This window comes from Rousettus aegyptiacus, unplaced genomic scaffold (assembly GCF_014176215.1).
Source record: "Rousettus aegyptiacus isolate mRouAeg1 unplaced genomic scaffold, mRouAeg1.p scaffold_m13_p_3, whole genome shotgun sequence".
NCBI lineage: Eukaryota > Metazoa > Chordata > Mammalia > Chiroptera > Pteropodidae > Rousettus > Rousettus aegyptiacus.
The window spans coordinates 155,590,119-155,614,893 of record NW_023416306.1 but is presented as its reverse complement, the minus strand read 5'-3'; the positions used below and the strand labels follow the sequence as shown (position 1 = coordinate 155,614,893).

Here is a 24,775-nt window from a genome sequence, read left to right as displayed (position 1 = left end):
GATAGATATAGATAGATAGATAGATAGATAGATAGATAGATAGATAGATAGACAGACAGACAGACAGAAAGAAAGAAAGACATAGATGCAGATAGTAACATCTGCCTGCAGTTTGTGGATTTTAGCTATCCAACTTTATCCCTTACTCTCTCTAAACAAATCCTCCAATATGACCAGTGATCCCAATGACCTTCAGTAAATCTGAGCTCATTCCAGCCTCTTTCTATTCCATGACTGTAGCTCTCAGAGCCTTAATGTATTCTTTCAACTCATTTGTTGAATGAATTAGTAAGTGAATAACTATTACCAAGTTGAACACATAAGAATTCAAATCGGTGCCAAATTCTGGATGAATAAGGCTGGGACTCCCAATGCCATTTGGAACAGAAGCAAAGTGTCGACTCCAGATTATTACTGAAAGGAGAAGGCCCACAACTAATGATACATTCTGAGGCCCTGAAGACCTATCCTGGGAAAAGCATCTTGCTCTTTGCCCTGTAGGAAAAGCTTGGATCAGTAGTCACTAATGGCTACTCTGATTATCGCCAGTGCTCGACCAGTGTGTGTTCAAAGCAGTTCAAAATGAAGAACAGACATCCCTAGGATATGTTTTAAATTACAAGGTCATTCATTGTCAGTAGAAGAATTGCCAATACCAGAGAAGGAAAGGACCATACCAAATAAGAACTATATTTAATTGTAGTTATTTTATTTATTCATTTTGTCAAGATCACTTAAGGTGTAACAATGAAGGTAAAATGAAGGGGAAAAACAACAAAGCACAAATACTCTTATTTTTTAATAAGTAAATAAAGATGTCTGATAATATGAGCTGTAGAGAGACAGATGCTTTAATTAGCACATCCTGATGTGCAATCTGAGGCAGGGGAAGGAGAGAAGGTCTTTTCTCATTGCAATTGGTGTCAAGTTATAGTACAATCACTACTGTTGTCTCATATGTTGAACTCCGATGTTTAGAATTTTAAAAAGATGACAAATTTACTTTTGGGGGTGGTCAACAAAAGGAAATTTAACTTTGGGTGGTGAATACACAATGCAATACACATGACGTATTATTGAATTGTACACCTGACACCTATATAATTTTATTAACCAATGTCACCGTAATTAAAAAAAAAAGTGGACAAGTCTCCCATCTGCTTTTAAGTGTACACCCATAAACACAGAATGATGTGTCACTGGGTGACAGCCACCATGGGATATCTGTCCTGCCTCTCTGTATGTGCCTGCTCTCTGTAAGAGAAAGGAGAGAACGTGGCTGTTTTGGAGACTGACAGAATCACACTCATCCCAAGGGTGTCCATGGATCATCCAGGCATCCCAAGGAATCAGTGAGAATTCAGGGAGGCTTAACAGAGGACCGAGAAACTGAGCCCGTCTCCTAGAAAGAGAAGGCAAATGACCAAGTGCTGAGCACCATGCAACAGGAATTGTGCTTAGGCCTTTATCTCATTTATCTCTCATGCAAGCCCAAGGGGAACGTAGTACTCTCCTCATTTTATTAGAAGGAAATTTAAAGATCACACAACTGTTAAGAGCAAAGCTGGAATTTGGAACCAGTTCTCTCTGGCCCCAAAGCACTGCTTGCTTGACAAAAGAAAAAGTGATCTTAGATCAGGTCTGACTTCACACACATACATATTTTACTTAGGAAGTGGTCTGGAAACACACGCTTCAATTATTCTGATTTGCAAATCGAATTTTCTGATGTGAAAAAAAATCTTAGGATTTGTGCCTCAGTAGTTCTCACAGTTCACAGTTATCCCTGACAACTGGGGAAACAAATTCAGTAGACGGAAAGCTGCCTGCATGCTTAAAACGAGTCCGTGTGTCACATCCCCATTTCTTCTTCCCCCTAGTTCTGCAAACACCTCTTTCTCTCTTTAAATCAGGGCTTAGTCCTCTGAAAGACTGGTTGGATTACTAAATGCTGGAAATGGTCCCCCAGGGGAGAGGCAACTATCCCATTCCCAGAATTACCAGAACACAAACTAGGTTAGAGTCTGATAAAACATCCATGCAGAATAACTTGCATATTGGCCATGACAGCAGAAGTATTCATCTGAAGCATCTTCGCAAGTACCTTTCTGCACAAAAATAAAGGAACATCTGAGTGGCCACCAGGCAACTCAGAGCAAAACCTCTGTATCTGGACTAGACTCGAGATTGGCAATGTGGCTTTGGAAAAAGGTCTACCTCTTTTAGTACAGGTTTTACACAATCATATTTCTAAACAATTAATAAATAATAAGTAATAAATAATAAGTAATTCTCCAGTATATCTTTTCACCAAAAACTCAGCTTTGCAATGTTAATTAACAAAGCATCTCCTACAGCTATAAAACACACAAGAACACACAAGAGATTTGTGAGGGCTGTACCAGGAAAAATGCTGATGGACATTAGAACGTTCTAAAATTAGTGTCAGAATCTCTATTTGAACCTTGTGTTTAGGATTTGACAATCAATGTGTTAGTTTATGGACATTCGAAAATGTTTCTCTGAATATCTGTCTCTCAGTTAAAAAGTGTTTAGACATATGCCAGCATGCCTGATTTCAGAGGTGCTTATCTTCAGTTACACATGACGTATAAATAAATATTTGTGCGGGAAGGGAGGGAGGAAGAAAAGGAGCAGACAGGATGGCTGGCTAGTCCATCAGTAAACTTCTGAGGTCCACAGGAAGCGAAAAGAAAAAAAAAATCCCAATATCACAGATCACCAGGCATCTTCCCAGTACATTAGCCACGTACCACCTTATTAGTGACACAAGAGGGACAGCATCTCAGTTGCAGTCCACGGCTTTTTCATCACAGTTGATTTGCGTGCATAGCCAGCCCTATTTCGACCTTTGTTGTACCCTTCAGTACTATCTGCTCCTCACCCCTCTCTACCAGTCACAACTTCACTGTACACCACACCCTCTATCACCCAATGACAATGTGAGCGTACTTTGGGTCTTCACCATCACCCCACTCTCTAGATGTCCCATAATGCACCACAATCCTCCATCAGGCACTTAACAGGAAAGAATCCTACAGGGTCCAGGGAGGAAAGCCAGAATCTTGGGACGACCCCATCAGAAACAGCAAAGGCCCATCCATGGGCTGAGATGAGGCACCACACAAGAGGGTGATGACAGTTAGTGCAGCAAAAGCAAACTTTATATTTAACCAGCATCTTTGTGCCGAGTACCCCATACGCTGAACATGAACTCATTTGCTCTGTCAATATCCCTATGAGACAGACAGTGGAGCAGACGTCCTCATCTTCATTTTCAAGAAAGGATATCGAGCCACAAAGAGGTTAGGTGACTTGTCTAAGGTCACACAGCTAATCAGCATTCCCTACCTTTCGATGCCCTTCTCGAAGTTCATATACTTTTTCCATTATTCTCTTGATTCCTTCCATTTCAGCAATAAGATGTAACCCAGTGTCCAGCAGAAACTCCAGTATGATATCTCTACATTTACTCAATGAAAAAATAGAGAAGCTGAAGCATAGGAGATGAGAAGAGGGAGGCTGCTCGTGCTGGGAGGAGAGTCCAGATCGACTCAAAGGAGAGAATGGGCATCTTCCAAATGCCCGGGGGGATCATTGGCCCAATTTTAGAGTTGGAAGTCATCTCAGGATTTATTCTGAGTCTTTATTCCCCCTGTGCCATATTTCTTTGAGAGTCTTCTGCTTAGTCGCAAGGTTCCAACAAAACACTCTAGTGGAATTTGGAGGAACCCCTTTATAAGTGGGAAGATGTTACAATGGTCGACCATCCTTCTCATAACCTCTATTCATCTCTACATTAATAGTTAAGTTCTCATGGATTAAAGAGTAAACTGTTTGAAGGATTAGAAAACTTGCTTCATGAAAATCTCAAACCACAGAGTTGCCTCAAAAGACATGATCTCTTTTCCATCCTCAACATTAGAGATAGATACATATACAGATTCACAAAAGGAGGTAAATGGAAGAGGAGGAGGAAATATGAAGAACACAATTTTACACAACTAGAGCAATTTAGGAAATCATCAGCAGAGTACAGACTGTACCAGAAAATCACAAATGATCAGTGATGTCTGCCTTGGGCATAGACTAGGAGGGTGGTGGAACACACTCCCACGTTTTCCTTGTCTAAAGCCCTTATTTTATTCCTGAGAGTCCTCCTTAGGAGACAACTTTCCACGAATATCCCATCTTTCTGCATGGGCTGGGTAAGGACATTGTGATCTTTTCAAGGGTGTTTAAATAATAAAAACATCCTTGGAAGCTAATGAAAATGCCTCTCTCCAGGTCAGAAGGCAGATTTGTTTCCTGACCAGTAAACAAAGGAAGAGGATATCTCTCTCTCCGGAGCCATTCTAGGAGAGTAAGGTCTCCCCGCTCTCTTCAATAAGATTGGCTTACCTTCCAGAGCGAAGAGAAGGGGAGAAGGAGCAGGTCACCAGCAGCCCTAAATAAAATCCAAGCTTTCTAACTTGGGAGGGGGTCCTTTTTTTGGATATACCTCACTGCATGTGCAGTTAATATCTGGCCCTAACCATCAGCTTGTGGGAATTGGTACTCAGAGAACCAATGTGAGATAGTGCTCTGGTTACTGCTTTTGCCATAAGTAAGTAATGTGGGTTTTTTTTTGTCTTTAACCCAGATCTTGTGTCTTGTCAGTCTATATACAAACGATAGTGTGTGTATATACATATATGTATGTGTATATACATGTGTGTGTATATATATATGTATGCAAATGTATACATGCTGCATATGGATATATACACATACATATATTTATCACACATGTGTATATTCACATCTATGAATGTATATACTTATATATTAACCTCAACTGTATATAACCACACATGTATATATATAACGCTGCAGCCGACTAACTTGTTAGCTTGCAAATAGGCTAGCCTGACTTGTCAGGGTCTAACTTTAACAATCCTAGTTCTCAGTTCAATGTTCTTTCCATTGACTGCAGTGTGTTGCCAAATCCTATTGTGACCCTTTCTGTATCCCTCAGGGACACCTGCTCCTGACCAGGAAGTAGCATCTAGAGTCAAAGGATCCACAATCTTCTCAGTTATTAACAACCTCACCATACCCCACACCCTCTAGTTGATAATGATGATAATGATGATAATGATGATGATGCTCCTCACTTAATAACAATGTGAGTGCACGTTGGGTCTTTTCACCATCACCCCACTCTCTAATGTCCCACAATGCACCAGAAATACTCCATCAGGCACTTAACAAGAAATACTCTGCAGGGTCTGGGGAGGAAAGGCAGAATCCTGTGAGATGACCCCAGCAGAAACTGCAGAGGCCCTTCTGTGGGCTGAGATAACAGACAGAAAAAGCGAGAGATGACATTTAGTGCAGAGGATAAACAAACAAATAAAACTGCGAGAAGTGGCAAGGAAGTAAGATGAAGTCAGAGAAAGAACGATATGGAAATGGAGTATGCACAGAGAAGGCAAGTGAAGATAGTATAGTGTGGTAGAGATAGAAAATCGGTAAGATAGATTTTGAAAGTGTGAAGTCAAAAACAGTGTTATAAAAAATCCCTCCAGAAACACTTGAATCATTAAAGCAGAAAATTCTTCACCTACTCAAAGTCTCATTAGCGTCCCATTTAACATATGAAAAAACCAAGGCACAGAGAATTAAGCAAACCTGTTAATATGCCTTATTCAATTGCTCTGATACACCTCAGGGAAGCAGACTGAACAGCTTTTTAGTGCCTTCTTTTACGAGGTTTATGTTCTCCCCCTATTCTTACAGAGATGCTGTCACTGGGAGCCTGTGATCTGAAGTCTCCCTCAGTAAGAGAGGGAGGCTGACATACACAGAGAGACAACAGTGCTGTTTGTCCTGGGATGTTTACAAAAGACAGAGCATGCCAGACACATCTACAGCGCCTCTGACAGGCCTCAGAGAAGAGGCAGGATAGACAGCAACAGCCCCACCGAATGCCCCATGTTTGGATGGTCAGCAAGACATTTGATGCCTATCGGGAAATTGTGTTTGTAAATTAATTCAAATTGCCTAAGTGTGCACCAAGGCTTTTCTGAACTAAAAACAAAAAACTGTAAAACAGAAGAAAAGGAGTAATATTCAGAGAGCAAAGCCTGGAGGGAGAGCACGAGGGGTCAGACGGGCCTCTGAGGGGCAAGTGCAGCTCCAGGAGTCGGGTTTTGGGCAAAAGGAGGAATGATCGTCTCCCCTTCAGATAGGGGCTGGCGGGCTGCAGGGGTCTCCACAAATCAATGAACTCCTACGAGCCTTCTCTGTGGAATGGGGAGAGTGGTACTAACAGACTTCATTGAGCTATTGCTTGGAAAAGAATAAAAATGTTCTGAAGGCACTTGGTAAATATGAAGTGCTGTACAAATGGCAATAATAATGTCAAATTTTATTTAACATCTTCATTAAGGACTTGGAGTGGAGCAGGCAGGCTGTTAATGAAATCTGCAGAGAGTACTAAATTGGGCACTGCTGGCAACAGCATGGTTGGACAGGCAAAGGCCCAAGGGACAGCACGCAACGTGAACAAACCTCCAGGATGGTGGGTTTGGTCCCCTCCTCAGCTCTCTATGCCTTGCTGAGGGTCTTTCTATGGAGGAAAACACCCTGAGCCTTCTCCTCACCACCCCCATGTTTATCCAGGTGAAATTAGATCAAGATGAACATTGGAACAAATGTGAAAGCTGTGCCATTGTCTACCCAAGGTGTGGAAGGGTTGAGTGGTGAGACTGTCTCGCTTCTTACTTAGTGATGGCTGGTCATGATTAGAGAGTGTGATGTAGTTATGCTACTTGGTGGTCAATCTGGGAAGTTAACAATGCTCCTCTCAAGAGTTGGTTCCAAGGCATCACACCCACTCGGCTTCATCTTCGAAGAGGAAGAGAGCAAGATTCTGAGCCCAAGGCCAAGATATCAAAAATCAGCCTTGAGCGCCCACGGCTATGTCCCCAAGGCAACCCAAATAAGTCTCTGGCAGAACCCAAACTCTGTACCAGGGCGCATAAGGCTCTTCGTGACCCAGTCTTTGCTTACCTTTTCAGCCTTCCCTCTCACCACCCACAGATGACACTCCAGCCCTGCTAAATCACATCCAGCTTTTTGACCATATGTTTACACTGTTCTCTCTGCCAGAGACATTCTTGTATGCCCTCCCTGCCTAACTAAATCAACTCATCTTTCATTCTCAGCTCTTTCACAACTGCACTGAGTACTTCTATGCACTCATGGGGCCTTACACTTTTCTCATCACAGATCCTGCTCAACAATTATTTATGGATTGCCTTCTCTGAGCTAGGCACTGTGGAGAGGACATGGCGTTAAACAAGACACACACTTCACAAGAGCGTGTGATTCAAACCTGAATACATATTAGAATCACGTGGGAAGCTTTTTAAAACTATCATTGTCATTCCAATTGGTCTGGAGTGGGGCCTTGATAATGGATGTATTTTAAACAGTGATTCTTTGGAATTACTTAGGAAGATGTGTAAAATACTGATGCTGTGTGTTCTCACCTCAAGCCAATTAGATAAAAATATCTGGAAGTGGGATCTGGACATTGGTATTTTTTTTTGAAGTTCCCAGGAGATTCTAGTGTATGGCCATTGTTGAGAGCCATAGAAGAATAAACATTAAATACTTATCCTACTTCTAAGAATGGCCTGTTTACTTACTTCCACCTGTGCTTATCCATGAACTCCTTAAAAGCAAAGATCTTATCTAAGATATTGTTTCCTGCACTTGGCATTGTGTCTGCCACACAGTAGATAATCACTAAATATTTACTGAAAGAAGGAAGGACAAACTCAGTTTTCTTGGCTCAGTGGTGTATGTGTGTTCTAAGGCTGCCATATCAAAGTGCCACAAACTGGCTGGCTTTAAAAACAGAAGTTTACTGCCTCACACTTCTGGAAACTAGAAGCCCAAGATCAAGGTGTTCACAGGGTCAGCCCCTCCTGAGGCTGTGAGGGAGAGTCTGTTCTATGCCTCGCTCCTACTGTCTGGTGGTCACTGGCAAACGCTGCTGTCCCTTGGCTTAAGGTTGCACTGCCCCAATCTCTGCCTTCATGCTCACCTGGTGTTCTCCGTGTGTGGGTGTCTGTTGCTGTTTTCAAATGTCCCCTTTTCATAAGGACACCAGTCATATGGGGTCAAACCTATCCTCATGTCCTCAATTTGATAATCTGCAAACACCCTATTTCCAAATAAGGTCACATCCACAGGTTCTGGGGGTTGGCACTTCAACATCTTCAGGGAGGACACACAATTCTTTCTTATACTGGAAGAAGGAAAGAAGCGGGGACAGACTCAATTCTCTTGGTTCAGTGGGATGCTTTCTTGTGCTGAATCACAGCTCCTGGTTCTAACCTGACTTCAGCCAGAACTTCCAGCAGTTCTTTGCTAAGCAAAAGGCATAAAGTAGGCTGGCCCTTGGCAAAATGGTGAATTAGCAAAGTCTGTCTGTCCCCTCTCTTCCCAAGGCACCTTGTTTATGTTCCAGTTTAGAATTGCCTTAAGGTATCTAAGCTGTCTGCAGCATCCAAGGAGGGAGGAATAGACTTCTGTATAAGATAGTAAATGATTTAGTATAATGTATTGCCCTTTGGGGGATATTGGGAATTTAATTGAATATTCATGGAGAAAAAAACACTAACATCATCAAAAGAAATAACTCCCTAAGGGTAGAAATGTAGGCATTTTGTCAAGAGATATCAGAGAAATGGGGTAGGGCAAAAGAGGACTCCTTGGTGACACCCTCCCCATCTGACTCACCTCTTCATCTGAAACATATGGGGCCTTATTGGACTTGGCCTAGTGAAGGTTTGTTCTTGGTCACTTTAAGAGAGAGAGAAACTCTAGAAACTATAACTTCTACTCTTTATTCTATCTTGACACCATCAATGCTTAGTTACTGTATTCTGTGAAGTAGCTGTTTATTTTTTTCCCTAATGGAAACTTGGAGCTTGACCTACACTCACCACACAAGTTGACTCCTTTCTTGGGATTGCACCTAGCAGCACATTCTCTCTGAACCTGGCCTAGTGGCAGCTGATGCTGGATATGGTCCCCTCCTGGGTGCTGGCCCTGGCATCACTCTTTAATAAATCCACTAACAGCTGCTTAAGCCATAGCTGCCAAGCTAGAGTGGGCATATAAATTGACCCCATTTGTTAGAAAACTTCTGTTTAACATGCTTCCAGAGAATGAGTTTAATTAAGTTCTGAACTCTTCAATTGTTCTTGCTGAGGTTTTCAGCCATTCTGAAACACTGCTACTTATGAGTGACAGCTGTCATGCAAGATAATAATATGGGGGATATAAAAGATTCTGCATATTTTCCACAGAGCAAAGAAAAAATAATTGACTGGGAGTCATAAGATGTGGATTCTTGACCTGAATCTGTCACCAGCTGGGTGTCGTCAGGAGAATCGTGTCCCCTCCTCTCATCCTCAGTATTCTCAGATGTAAAATGGGGACACTACTGGCCAGGCACGCTTCTAAAAACACTTCACATGGGTTGAATTACCTAATGCCCCAAACAGCCCTATAAAGTAGTACTATTAAATTCTACTTTAAATATAGATTGAAGGTTGAAGCAGAGAATCGGTTTGCCTGAGTTCATACCAGGAATGACTGGTGAACTGAAATTTGAACCAGGTGACCTGTCTCCAGCTTCTTTACTCTTCGGCACTGTGCTGGCATAATGAGAACAGTAATAACAATGTAATGGCAAAACGATAGTAACTATATCACCAGAAGTAATGAAGAGGAAATAAGATAATGCTCATACGAACTTGGCAAAACAGTTAATAAATATTGGTTGTTGTATCATATTATGGAGTAGGGCTTCAAGAATTGCTGAGTAGGTAGGTGTCTGGATGCCTTCTCCTGAAGTGTTTGGAAGTCTTTTCCTGAGGATATGGTCCAGAGTTTGCTAGATGTTCCACTGTTTCCCGGATTTGATGGAGAAATGTGAAAAGGACAAAACTACATGAGTTTAGAGAAAATGTTCAGTTAAGCTAATGTACAACCCCATTCTGATGCCTGCCAGATAAGGCTGACCTTAAAAAATAGCCTAAGAGAATGGTAAGACTTCCCTATCTAGATGCTACCCTGCATAAAATACTGCCATTCTGGTTTCAGGATTGTCCTATACTTGCCCAGGCAGGACACTTAAAATACAAATGCTCACCAGAAGACACACAAATTCTCCTCTGCTGCAGTGTGAGTTAATTTGTTTCATTTGGGGTTTTTTGTTTGTTTGTTTCTGTTTTTTTGTTTTTGAGAGAGACAGACAGAATCAGGTATGTGAGCTATGGGCATCTACAGGAGAAGAGATTATGGAAAGAAAGGGTAAAACATCCCAAAGTTTGCATGTTTCACAGCTTGGACTTGGGCCATCCTGGTTCCAAGCCCATTGATCTTGCTTCTCATCTCGATCTGTCATGGAAGGTAAGGTGGGGCACAGAATGGAACTAAATTTATAGAGCACAGATCTCAAGTGTCAGCCACTGTGGAGTGTGATCTCTCAGGTATTACCCCCTTTAATCCTCACAACCATGCTGAAATTCAGATACTCTCAGCTCCCACACTCACCGCCAGTTTTCTGAGGTTTTTTAATGGATAAAGAAAGGTCAGAGATATAAGTAATTTGCTAGGGTCCCATAAACTGCAAACGATATACCTGGGACTCGAACTCAGATATGTCCAATTCTAAAACTTGTTCTTTGTGCCACCCACATTGCCATACACGCACAAATCACTCCACCTCACAGCCCCAGGAGCCCTCTGTGGCAGGTGGGGGTCGTAACCAGAGAGAGGTCATACAAACCAGGTGAGGAAAGTATCAAAAAGCCCAGCCCCGGGCGTTGCCCCTCTGCTCTGACTTCTCATTCAGAAGCAAAGCTCTGGAGGTGAAAGGAGTAAAGGGCAGCAGGTGAGCAAAGGCCTGAAGATGGTCCACATCTGTTTCACACACACACACTCCACATCAAGCACCGTCTTCCAAAGCATGGACTGCCAGCCGGGCCCCTGTGTGGCTGAGAGGAAAGTTATTTACAGCAAGGTCTGGCCTCTCATGCCACTGTGTAATTCAAGGCAATTGCACTTCCAAATAGATCTTTTTGGAGAAAATCAACAGTGACTTTGCTTTCAATCTACTGGAAAATGAAGTCCTGTGAATGTGTTACATAAGTCCACAGCAGGTAGAATGAGGAGTACAGGAGCCCACAGCTCTGTCAAGAGAGGGTGAAGCTCTGGTCCCCGCACGCCTCCAGGGGCCCCTTCTCACCTGCCCCCACCTACTCTGTGTGTGTGCTTTGGCTTTGTGGAGTCAACTGCGGCTACAGGAAGAGAGCAAGATGTGAGTAAAACCTGCCAAAACCATCAGCTGGGGCTTCAGGAGAGAAATAGTAACCAGAGAGGCTCAGAATGCCCTGTTAGAGAAGATCAGAGAATATAGTTCCTGCCTTACCCAACCTCAGTCTGATCTAATGCAATATGGTATCAGCCACAGAAACACATGCAATCCCTATGCCAAAATCTTTTCTTTTTTCTTTTTAATGTTTATTTTCCATTACAAATAAAATCTCCCTGAAGACAATTCCGGAAACACAGAAGCACAGAAAGATGAAAATAAATGGCCCCCACTCCTGTCACCCAAACAGTCACTGTTAACATTTTGATGGATGTCCTTCCAGTCTTTGTTTTTATCCATTTTTAGCTTAAAAAAATTATTACTGATGGGCTTCCCAGAATGCCTTAGGCATTCACCTCTGGGACCTTCTGTCAAGAGGTTGATTGATGCACACTCAAGAGTTTTAAGAGGCTAGATAGTAAATTGGCTGGATAGATAGCCAATGGTTTGTCAGATTATGGAGAAGTATTCTTTAGTGGAATAAAAAGCACTAAACTAAGAATATGTAGATGTTCATTCCAGTCCTATTTCTACCATTATTGACTATAGGACCTTGGGTACGTCCTATACTATTCCCTACTTGCACCATCCGTATTAAAAAACAAAATGGTAGAATATCTTAGGAATCTCATGAATGGGTTCTTGTATTTCTTATATTTTCTGAGAAAATCACTTACACTCCCTGTGTATGAATATTTTCATTTGTACAAAGGGGATATTAATACCTGTGCTCCAACACTTCTCACAGCTGTTGAGAGGGTCCAGTTAAATGGTGCATGAAAATGGCTCTGATAACCATAAAGAACTATAGAAATGAATGCTCTCATTATGATATTAAAAATAGAGAAAAATACCTGTGCCACATAGTTTGTGCCACAAGGAGATAATAAATGCGATGGTACTCAAAAAGAATAAAATGCCAGATAGGAGTGAAATGAGGTGATCCAGGGGAGAAAGAGAGGGGTGCTGTTCCTGCAATTCAGAGTAATGGAGGGGGTACAGAGGGATCAAGGAATGAAAAGTTATTTTTTCTCCCTTCACCTCCTTTGTCCAAAAAGGCACTGACTACTCAACTAAGAATCCAGGTGGCAGATGCAAAGGGCATGATTTGAGTTTGGTTCTACACCTTCATAGGGGTTGAGAGGAATCTGGGACACCTGTATCCCATCTCTGCTGCAACCTTTCCAAAGGTGAAAGTCCAATGGGAAGCGCTCTCCAGCTTACCGACTGGAGTCAGTTTCATATTGTTACATGGTAAAGAAGCAGAGTGGATGGGGATGGAGGAGGGGATGAGGAGGCAATATTGAACCTAGCTGAATGCAGAGGACAGCTAGCTACCCACCAGAATACAACAATTTGGGGAATCCCCCCAGCAAAGCTGCCTGACCATGGAACTAGTGACAGTGTGCCACCTCCTGGTAGGCCTATTATACTGCACAATTTCCCGTGTCCACGAATTCTAACTCTTGTCCCTGTTTAGAGCATATGAGGTATCTTTCCAAGTTAATATACTGGTTCCATAGCATCTCCAAGACCAAGGCCAGACAAAACTGTTACAATTATGAAGTGTATCTTTAGCAGCTCCCACTTTCTTATTCAACTTGTTCTCTCCAGCTTTTCCCTTCTACTCTCATTTAGCCACTCAAGCAAATGCTCTTAATTCATTATACAGGTGTGTGTGTGTGCGGGCGCGTGCACGCGCGCGCGCACACACACACACACACATTTTTGTGACCTAAGCAACACCTAAGAGAATGGGCGTTGATTACACCCATCTCACACATTCATTCACATGGGTGTTGGGATAACTGAGAAGATAAAATTAAACTGAGAGACTTAGTCTAAAAGAGGTTAAACTCCTTGCTTTATGAAGATTCTATACCTAGAGAGAGAAGAACTTAGACCCAAGAGTTCTGTATCCAAATCCCAGACCACAGCAAATATGATCAACTCAAAAATGGAGACTGCAACCATTCTGTGAAGGGCAAGGAATAACAAGCTAAAATATGGTGAGATTTCAGGCCCTGAGACAAGAGAATTGAGCTCCCCTTTGGGGCATCTGGAGGTGACTAGATGTAATCTTTGTCTTCTCTCCTTCTAGACAGGGGCTGACTCCTTATTGGTCATTATCTTTCTTCTTAAAGACACAGCCTGAACTCTACAATCACACAGGAGCTTGCAAGCAACACAGAGAAGTTACTTCTTTTTTCCCCCAGCACATTTATCAGTTTGTTTTATTTCCTGCTCACTGCATTATATGTTATTAGGCCTTAGGGTGCCTAAAATGATATAGTCAAAATGTATGATTAAAAGACTGAGCAGCAATAATAACAGTATAATCATATTGTGCATTCATATCCCACTTTAGCATCTGTTATCTCATTTACTCACACAAAATCAGCAGCACTCTGAAATAAGAATGACAGAATGTAGCAATCCAATTTTACCGATGGCAACATTGAAACAGAGAGGTTAAGTAGTTTGCCTGGGGCCACACAGAAAGTTATTGCAACTGAAACCAGAGCTCTTAACTCCCAAGCCATACTTCAATTCACAGTAGTCCAGTATCTCAGCTCAGGCAGGCTGTGGAGATGAGAGAGAGACCATGTGGTACCATCTGCTTCCACCTCCCAGAAACTCCGAGTTCAGCACCATGGACAGAGGCACCCAGGCATGACACTATTCTTTAATGGCGCACAATGCCAGTTCCCAAAGTTTGCAATCTGAATTCATGTTATGCACCATAGGAACACTACAGGTGCCTAGAGGTGATGGCAATAATAATCACTTAGAAACAAGTTAGAGGCTAGAACAGGCATTTTCAATGGTCTGACCTAGGCTGAGGCAAATGCAACTTTTAGGCATAGCAGCTACTCATTAAGGACCAGTAATACCTTGGCATCTAAGTGCTGGTCTGTCTCCAATTAACCAACCTTGTTTTACTCCTTTACATTCCAGGATACTGAAAAACTCTAAGCTATCAAATGCAAAAATACAAAAAGCAATCAATTTCTTGCTTTTTGTCAGGGCCTGAGCAAGGCACCAAAATGTTATGTCATTATTTGACCCTTTTAGTGCCAAGTGTGAAATAAATATATCTAAGATAGAGAGACTATAAGGAAAGTATTTGGGGGAAATGATTATGCTACACTGAAAGGAATACTGAGTTTGGAGTTACACATTCTGCTTCAAGTCCCAGATCTACCTCTCTCTAGCTGTGTGATCTTAGACACTTATTGAACTGCTCTGTGCCTCATTCTCTGCATATGTAAAAATAGAGAATTATACTTTCTTCATAGGGCTGTTGAGGAGACTACAAATAATGCACAGAAATCCCAGAGAACAATGTTAAGCACATAGTGGGTGTTCAGTGGACACCTCCCTCCCCCCATCTTGCATGAATGTTTGCTCTTCCTTCAGCCCCCTTTCCTAGGCCCCAACTCAAACTCATTAACTTGGTATCAAGATAAAAATACAATTTTAGGAAGGAGGAGGAGTAAATTAAGTGATGTCTATGCAAATCTGAAGAGAATAGGACTTGTACTGGGTTAAAAAATGATAGGGCCTCTCATGACAGTCCCAGAAGGGTATAGCAGAGGGAGTGGTGGTGCACATGGTGGGCGCCTGATGGTGACAGGAAATGTCAGGTGTGTATACTGTCGAGGTTACTTGCTTGGGACAGCAATGGGAATAGGAACTAGAACCAGACACTGAGCCAATGAATATCATCTGGCCTTGCCTCCAACTCACAACATTTGCAGAGCACCTTCACCAACCAAGCAGGCAAGGGGCTAAAGGTGAACAGGCTTTTGACCAGGCACGACTTCCACTGTTCACCTACATCTGCAAAGATCAACTCACCTTTGCCTACACTTCCTAATATGAGCTTTGAATCTATTGTCCCATTGAGGAGAAGAGATCCAAAAACCAAAATCGACACATGAAGAATGTCTCTAGAGAAAATGGAATTTAAAGGAGCTCGGTTGGTACATTCATTCTTTCCACCACCTCTCCCCAATCACCACAGGAAATAGTTGGTCTCCTGCATCAAGGAGCTCACAGTCTGGTGAGACATGTTTCTAAATGATACTAGAGCCTGGTGAGTGCTTTAATAAAAAGGTACCCTAGGCCCTGTCCATGGGAGTGGGGGAAGCCTAAAGCCAACCACACTGTTCACCCCCATCAAGGAATATTTCTGGGCCTGGGGTGTGTGTGTGTGTGTGTGTGTGTACCCACTGAGCTCCTTCTGCACCCAGATGAAATTTTGATTGTTCAGTCTGACCATGCTCTCTGCCTCCCCTCACTTCCCAGGCCCTCTGGCTGCACAAAGACTCAAAAACAATCTATGTTTATATCTGAAAAGACCCTAGATATCAACTTGTCTGACCATTTAACAAACTGAGTCCCAGAGAGACAATGAATTAATTCTCCTAGGTTGCAAAGCTTATGGATCAAAAACTAACATATAGGTCTCTCAACAACCACACAGGAAATGTGTTGTTACAAGTGTCATCTTACCTCGAATGTGGTTCTTCAGCTGACTTGGTGAACTTACAGTTCTGTCTCCTTTGCAAACTCATTTCCCTACAAGTCCCTCCAGTGCTCTGCAAAGTCTAACAAGATGACCAGAGCATTAGTTAATTGGTTAATAAGACACAGCTCTGGGGTTTAATTCAAGGAGCACTGGGATAATTTTTTTTGTCTGAACTCTACCTTTACTCATTCAAATAACCTGCATCATATTAAATATCTCAGTGAGCCTCTCAAACACTCCTCAAAATGATAATGAGCATCAGGTCCATAAACAGCAGGATGGAGGAGAAGCCTCTCGAATCCAGTATCACGTTAGGTCAGGTTCTATGCAACCTCCTCCATCCCTTAGAGCTGAATGATGAGGGGACAAACCCACTTCCGGGAACTGCCTATTGTGTTCTTTGGCACCTGAGGATGATAATGACGCTCTTTTTGATTAATCCTTACATGTGGGCTCCTCACGAGCATGCTCCTCCCAGGAAGCATCACAGTGGAGCGTAAGAGTACTGCCATAGGCGCTAGGTGGCCCGGGTCCAAATGTGGGTTTTCTGCTATGCGGCAACTAGAATTCTCCAAGTCTGCATTTCCTCCTCTGTGAAGTGGGGAGACTGTCGTTACCCACCTCATCAGGTTACTGTGAGAATTACATAAAAGTATTTGAGTAAAGGACTTGGCCCATATTGAGGGTCCCAGTAAATGTCAATTTACCTCCCCTTTCATTAAAGGGGAGGAACAAGCATCCTTCTTTCTATTTAAGGCCTAACTCTGATTTGATTGAAATCTGAGTATTTCATTTTCTCTCCTCGAATCCTTAGCATCCCCTTAGCAAAAAGGACATTTACCTATTTCCCAGAGAATAATGTTACAGAAGTACTCAGTGTTGTCTGGATAAAAGTATGGTTTACAATAAAAGCGATTCTAACTATAGAATTAATCACGTGTGGGTCAGAGGGAGAAAATAAATGATGACTAAGTACCTACTATGTATCAGGCAAGTAGAGCACATCATTTCACATTACCCTTGTAACACCCCTGGAGGGAGGGTATTCGTTGTTATCCCATTTTACAGATGTGGAATGGCAAGGTTAAATAACTCAAACCGACATAGACGGTAAGGAGCAGAGTTGCACTGTGAATCTACATCTGACTCCAAAGCCCATTTTCTTTCCATTTAACATTTTTACTTTCCTTGGAGGGAACTGCCACCATTTGGGGAGCAAAACTAGCCCCTGAAACTCGTAAGGAGAGAGTGTGCGAACATGAACGGTACTAAATGTATTGACCTTCCCTGGGCCCTCCCAGCCTAGGTCTTCCCTTCATTGGAAATTTAGATGATCAGGTGATGGATTTACGCCAGTGACCACCAGAGGGGGATAACAGCTGGCAGAGTGCAGAGTGCACGTGCGTGCATGCATGCACGCACACACACATACACACACACACACACACACCACGAACCACATCACACACACTCGCTCAGAGTTTCCCCAGCACCTTACCCACACAATAACAGATAATCGACACACATAGAGATCCCTTTTAAAACAAAGACCCTTGAATAAACGGCTTCCCCTCAGCCTCTCCACTGCTGCCAAAGCCGCTGAGCCTAAGCACACCTGGGCTGGGGGAAGAAAAAGCAGACATCACTACCGCAGGCAAAGGATATTCCTGTGTTGTAAAGAATAAAAAATAGATTTGACCCATGGGTCTTATATTCAAAGAACATCTTGTAGACAGTTTTAAAAATGGATTTGGAACTCGATGACAGGGCTTTTGAAGTCTTGGCTGACCACACCAGTATGCCCAAGTCCCTTTACACTTCTGATTGTCCATTTCTTCACAAATAAAGGGGATCGCAAGGTTATTGGAAGACAGAACGAAATGAGGTGAGGCAAAGTACTCTGTCAACTGGAGAGGTTATACAAATGCCAGCTGCTCTTACTGGTATTATGATTATGATTATTTACTCAGGATGAATGCTCCAACTACAGCAAGGCCCTGTTCTGGACCACACAAAACCTGGTCCACAAGTAACATGGCTTGGCTTGTATGAGACAGAGGCAGAAGGAGCCAGGGTGGTCATAAGCAACAATCTGGAAGGGAAGGTCCAGATTCCTCTGTGCTCTTCCTGCCTCTCGCACCCTCCCCTCCAGAAGGAGGCATACCAGCCCAGTCAGTTTCTAGGGCTGTTGTAACAAATGACCACAGACTGCATGGCCTGAAACAACAGAAATTCATTCTCTCACTGTTCTAGAGCCAGGAGTCCAAAATCCAGGTGTTGGCAGGGCCACATCCTTTGGAGGCTGGCGGGGAGAATCCTTCCTTGACTCTTTATCTTCCAGTGGCTGCAGAACTCCCTGGATTCCTCGGTTTGGGACCACATTACTATAATCCGGGCCCTGATCTTCATATCACCTTCTCTTCATCTGCCTGTCAAATCTCCCCTAAGGGTCTCTTGTAAGGACACCTGTCACTGGTCTTAGAGCCCACCTGAATGATCCAGGATGATCTGTTCATCTCAAGACTCTTAATTTACTTATATGTGCAATGGCCATTTTTCTCAAAAAGGCAACATTTATAGGTTCAAGAAATTAGGACATGTCATATCTTTTGGGGGGAGGGGACACCATTCGACCCACTGCAAAGCCAAAGCAGAACACACACACACAACACCATATGAACTGTGTGAGGCTGCACTGTGGGATGCACACAATGAAATGTGAGCCGTGACCCAATGAAGGGAGAAGTGTGAGATCTGAGTAATCTAAGCCCGGAAAGTAAGGTTAATCCCACCTGGGGAGGGCGATGGGGAGACTCCCTGGAGGGGGTGGCATCTGAACTGAGCTTTGAAGGGCGGGTTTTTGATAAGCAGTGCCAAGAAAAGGGAAGTCCAGTGGCGGAAACAACAGGAGCAAAGATGCAGAGGTTGAAAGGGAGTATTTGGGCGGGGGCGGGGGGAGCAGAGAACAGGAGAAAGATGGATGAGATGAAGGAGACCATATCTAGTGGGAGGCTGAAGGTGCAAGGATCTTGCCCTGGGTCCCGGGGTGGAGTAGAGAGAAAGCTGGAAATCAGCCACCGGAAGAGGCCGGTTCTACTCCACTGCCCGCCTCTGACTTGCTCTGCTAGTTCCATCGAGGGTCAGCACACTCTTGCTTCCTACACCAACGGTCTAAAAGAACAGTTTTTCTCCCTGTCCAAACTACTCCTAAAACGTAAGCCTTGCCACGGGTAACTCTGCCCCTGACGAGATGCAAACAGTTCCTCAAAGAGGCACAGCCTGAGGAGGGGAGCCGGCTGACTGCAGACAGACAGCTAACGATGCGGGGCCTCAGCAGCAAACACAGCACCCCTAGCCCTTTCCCTGTGCCTCAGGACACAGACAGTTGGACCCAGTTAATTGAAATATAAGCTTCGGGCAAAAGGATTTATCCAAACACCACCAAGAAAATAGTGGGAGGATGCTAACAGCATGCAAATAGATGAGACGGGAGCCCTTTAAGACAATCATTCAAATTGGGCAGCGCTCACTCTAGCACACCTCCCCCTGTTCCCAGCTCCCTCTTCGCTTCCTCCTGGCTCTCTCCTCCTTCATCCTAAGGCACCTGGACAGGCCAGATTTGCTCCAACAAAAGTGGTCTCAGCCCCAGGGAGCCTGTGGGAGGAACATAGCTGTTTTCACCTCTTTAACCCTGGAAGTAGGAAAACAGCCCAAAGCTGACTCCGGCGTTCCCTGGGGAGGATCCCAGAGCTTTATCTCCAGAGCTGCACGACCTCTAGGAACCTCTGCACAAGTGAGATAAACCCCCATGCCCAAGAGGAAACCTACTTATCTCCCAACAAAGCATCTTTGCAAATTACTTTTTTTTTTTTTTTGCTTCTCAGGGAAGGGAGTACTGTATTTTTAAAAACTAATAGCTGCAATAACTGTAATAATAACCCTCATCAGCTGATGCCCGCATTCTGGCCAGTGCCTCAGGGAAGGAGGTATGGAGGGTCTGCTGGGTGGGATTGTGTTGGGACTGTGGGTGACCCATGTGCAGGGTGGGCGGCTTCTCTGAGGGTCCTGAGAAACCATGTCTGGTTTTGAGAGATACCGCCAGCCACCTCTCTTCATACAGAATAAACAAATGATTAACTGTCTCATTAGCAACTGTGCGGGAAGACACACAACTCACGTCCCCGCGGGTGGTGCAGCCGAGAGATTTATATTATTTAACAATAAAAGCAAAACAAACGTGGCCTTCTGCCCGCTGCCTGCCTGCATGGGGCCTCCAGCACAGAGAGCAGGGCAATGGCACCTGGCCAGGGCGAGGGTTCCTTCCACTCGGCAGGAGGGAGCGGGTGCTGAACTACCTTCCTGGCAGGTCAGGATAGGGATCAGGGTGGGAACAGGGGGGAGGTGGCATTGGAATGGAAGCGGGGAGAGAGGAAACGAGATTGCTCAGAAAGGCAACACGATTTCCTCGTGAACTACGGGAGCTACGTGTGGGCATTTACTTCCTGAGAAAGAAAAGAGAACTCGCAATCAAGAGGCTCCGATTCTAGCCGTGGTGCTGACCTTACCTAGATATCTGATAAGTTGGGCAAATTCTGCCTTGGTTTCCACACCTGTAAAATGGGGAGAAGGCTTTTTTTTTTTTTAAAGTACTATGATAACACTAGTTATGTGACCACAGGCAATTACATTTACCTCTTAGGATTCAAAAAGTTAAATCCTGAAGAGCGCCAAACAATGCCTTGCACAGAGGAGGAGGCATGCAAAGCATCGTGGATGTGACCACATTTATCCTTTTTCCTCACCAATGACCTCATTTTGAACAGAAAACCTAGGTTTATATTTCCAAGAATTCCAGTTATGAATTCTTGCTCTTACCTCCAAGCTTTTCTCTACTTTTTCCTCCTATCCCAAAGAAAGAACTACATCATTTTTCCCCCCTAAGATATAATTCCCCTCTTCCTTTCTCTTGGGTGTTGATCCAAAAATCAACTCTTCTTTTTGCTGTCTTCAGATTCTTCTATTCCGCTGGCCCTGGATCTCCTCCTCCTGCAAATGTGTTCAAGCTTCCACTCACCATACAAACAACCTGTCAATCACATCTCCCTCGCACCCCCCCCCCCACTGCCCCCAAACCAGCGTCCCTCCTCTTCCTTTTCCCTCTGAAGAAAGTAATCTCTATTTCTTGCATCTACACTACCACTCCATTCACTGTTCTAGCTTTTATCCCTCATCACTCTACGGGCAGCAAAAGGCAGCAAGCACATCCAGCTTGTCAAGTCTATGCCAGGACTTCTCTCCAGGTTACAGTCTGAGTTCTCAGCGGTGTGTGGCTTTGCCGACAATCCCCTGCTGAAATCCTCCCTTCTCTTCTCCTCCTGGATGCCGCTCTACCCTTGTTCTCCTCCCTCTTCCTTGTCTGCTTTCCCTCTGCCTCTTTCACTGGTTCCTCGTCCCGGATCTTAAATGCTGTCCCCCAGGGATGGCCTTGGTGTCCTTCTCTTCTGACATATGCTGCATGAACCAAGTGCCAAAGGCCCCGAGTAGGGTCACACCCAGAGGTATGCTAAGCTAATGGCTTGGGGGCAATTTTATTTGGCTGACAGAGTATTTTCCAAAGGCTGTGTGACTGGGCAGGTGTTAGACTGGCTGCAGTAAAACCGGCTTAACACCTGTTGTCTTACATTGGCCATTTCAGACATTAGGTCATCTCCCCACTTTAGTGGATATTTGAGTAGGTAAGCCTCATGACTAGGTTTATCTGGGACCGTCACACCCAACTGCATTGGAGCAAGCACCATCTCTAGTGCTTAGGAGACCCCAAACTTTATTTCTGCCATGTATTTCTCCTTTGAGCTCAAAAACAAATTTCCAGGCTGTTTCATGGACACCTCCACCTGGATGCCCTAAGAAGTCTCACGTGCATGCAAATTTTCTTTCTGTAATACCTGTGTCCCTCTTGGCAAACATCACTACCCACCCTGGTGTGCAAACAGAAACCTCAGGCTCATTCTTCACTCCCAACTAACTTTCCTGCTCGCTGACTTCTAGCGAGCTATCAGGTCCTGTCGATCTCATTTGCAAAATATCCGAAGAATCTCTCCCTGTCCACCTTGTCACTGTCCAGCAGATCCATCACCTCCCATCTCCTCTTTTATCAAGTCCATCATCAACACTCTCCACCAGAGAGGTCTTTCTCAAAATAGATTTGTTTTCAAATTTCCTTCATCCTCCACATACTTTCTGTAAGGTAAACGCATGACATGCCGAGAGAAGTTTTAAAAGCAAGTCTTTATTGGGAGAGCGCTCCTGGGCGAGGTTCACTGGTCCCGAGGACAGGGGCCAGAGAAGTCGGCCCTGGGACTGGAGGGCGTAGATTTTATAGGGTTATGTGGGGGTAGGATATAGAATGGGGAATGTCAGTTGAGCATCTGGATTAGGGTGGTGGCGGATTAGGACAGTGGTGCCAGGGCTTTAGGATGGACCCTTGTCAGGATTCGGGATGTCAAACTGGGAAGCCTCCAGGCAAGCCCCCGCCGACCTAATGCTTTATACATCTCAAAACCTGTCCTCTCCTTCACATGCATTCCCAGTAAAAATTTTCGGTGGCTTCTCATCGGTTAATGTGTACATGAAAATCACCTGAGGAACCTGTTAAAATGCATATTCCCAGGTCTTTGCCCTCAATAGTCTAAGGCAATTGTTCTCACAGTGAGTGTAGGAGACTATATTTTTAACAAGCACCTTGAACGGTTTTAATGCCAGTTCTCCACAATTCATACTTTTAGAAATTCTTAACAGAAACCACATGTCAGTTAAGAACCTAGGTTTTGAAATCAGGCTACCTGAAGGTTGAATTCCAACTCTTCCACAGCGATCTGTGCCTTTCAGCTTGATGCTTCACTCTCCATGCCCTGGTTTCTTCATCGAATATATAAGGGTAATAAAAACAATAACACCTGTGTCTTGAATGCTTATCACATGCCAGGCACTTTATATGCAGAGACTCTTGCAATCATTCTAACAAACATATGAAATAGATGCTACTATTTACGCCATTTCCCAAACAAGGAAACTGAGGCACAGAGAGGACAGGTAACTTGCCTAGGGTCACGGGGCTAACCAGATGCAGAGCTGGGGTTTTTGTTTTGGTTTGGTTTTTAACTTATCTTTTAATGTCTACAGCACCTGTCTTCCTAGGTGGTCTCCCATCCAAGTACTAATCAAGCCCGACCCTGCTTAGCTTCCGAGATCAGACGAGATCCGGCACATTCAGGGTGGCATGGCCATAGACCAGAGCTGGGTTTTAAATGGCGGCAGTGTGGATCTAGAATGTGTGCTCAGAGCCATCAACCACAAGGTTGTCATGGTATGTGACATAACATACAGGAAACGCTTAGCATGCTGCCTTGTACGCAGTAAGAGCTAAATGAATGACAGCCATTATTCCTGCGGTGGTTATTAGTATAGGTACTATTGTTACAGAATCAACTCTATACTCCCCAGTTGAGAGGCAGCAGTCTTATGGTGAATCACGTTCTACCATGCTGCTTTGTCCAGTACAGCAGTCATAAGCCACATGTGCCTATTTAAACATAATAATCAAAATTAAATCAAATGTAAAACTCAGTTCTCCAGTCATACTAGCCACATTTTCAGGGTGTGACAGCCACACGTGGTTAGTGACTACTAGAGTGGAAGTGCAGAGTTAGGACATGTCCACCATTACAGAAAGTTCCGATGGGCAGCACTGCTCTAGAAGTAGACCGCTGGAATAAAATCATGACTCTGCTGGTTCCGAAGGTTCTTTGGAATGATAATTTGCCTCCCTGTGCCTCAGTTTCCTCATCTGTAAAACAAGAATAATAACAGTACCCACCTCATACGGCTGCTCTGAAGAATATGTGAGTTAACAAAATGTATTAGGAATATAATTAATATACCCTGGCATACAGCAGGTAGTATATAAGTGCTTGTGTTTATTATTATGGGAGTTTAGTATCATTATTAATATGATCATTTACACGTGGGCCACCTGGCACAACAAGCATTGACATTTAAATCTCTGTATCTTGCCTATACCTGAGATGCCCTTCTCTCTCAACTTCTACTTCCTACTCACCTGACAAACTCTTACATTTCCTCCAAAGCTTAGTCAACTCACAATTTTCTCCCAATAGCTGTCCCCAAAGCAATCTTACCTCTAGCACAATTCCTTGCTTCTTGAGCCTGCAAAGCCTGCTGTCTCTCCACTCCATGACCCTGAATTCCAGTTTCTCTGGGTTCTTGTTTCTGCCATGCTCCTTTGAAATTCCCCTAAAGAGCTACAATTCTCCTTGGAAATGAGAATAGGTCCCCATTTGGGGAACGAACTACTGGATGCCAGCAGGTGGAGGCTTGCAAACCCTTTCGTGATGAAATTTATCCAGAAAGAAGCAAATCTGATGCTGTGCCTTAGGCACGTGTCCATCACAAACCCCTGGGCGCTGATGTTTGTGACCTTCGGAAAAAGTCACACTGGCTGAAATGTCTCCGTATTGTTCTTTGCTCAGCAATAAATTATTCTGAGTGGAGATAAAATTTTTTCTTGAGTAATTTCTTCAACAGCTGAGCTGGGAAGGCCAGGAGTTTGGGACTTGGAGGGGAATAAAAGGGGAACACAGTTTTGTGTTCACATGACATCTGCATCCTAGAGAAATAGTGAACTTTTTCAAAACGATGAAATTTTCCAAAGTTTAGAAGAGAGGGTTTGATGTGATTGCAGGGGGCTAAGCCAGAGCGAT

General features: G+C 43.8%; 1 protein-coding gene and 1 pseudogene across 28 annotated transcripts in view; both read right to left on the bottom strand.

Annotated features, from left to right (window-relative positions):
- NRXN3 (neurexin 3) overlaps positions 1-24,775 on the bottom strand; it is a 1,418,420-nt gene that overhangs the window by 1,162,443 nt on the left and 231,202 nt on the right. The gene's annotated exons all lie outside the window — the stretch shown is intronic.
- Positions 23,169-23,286, bottom strand: LOC118600549 (annotated as a pseudogene).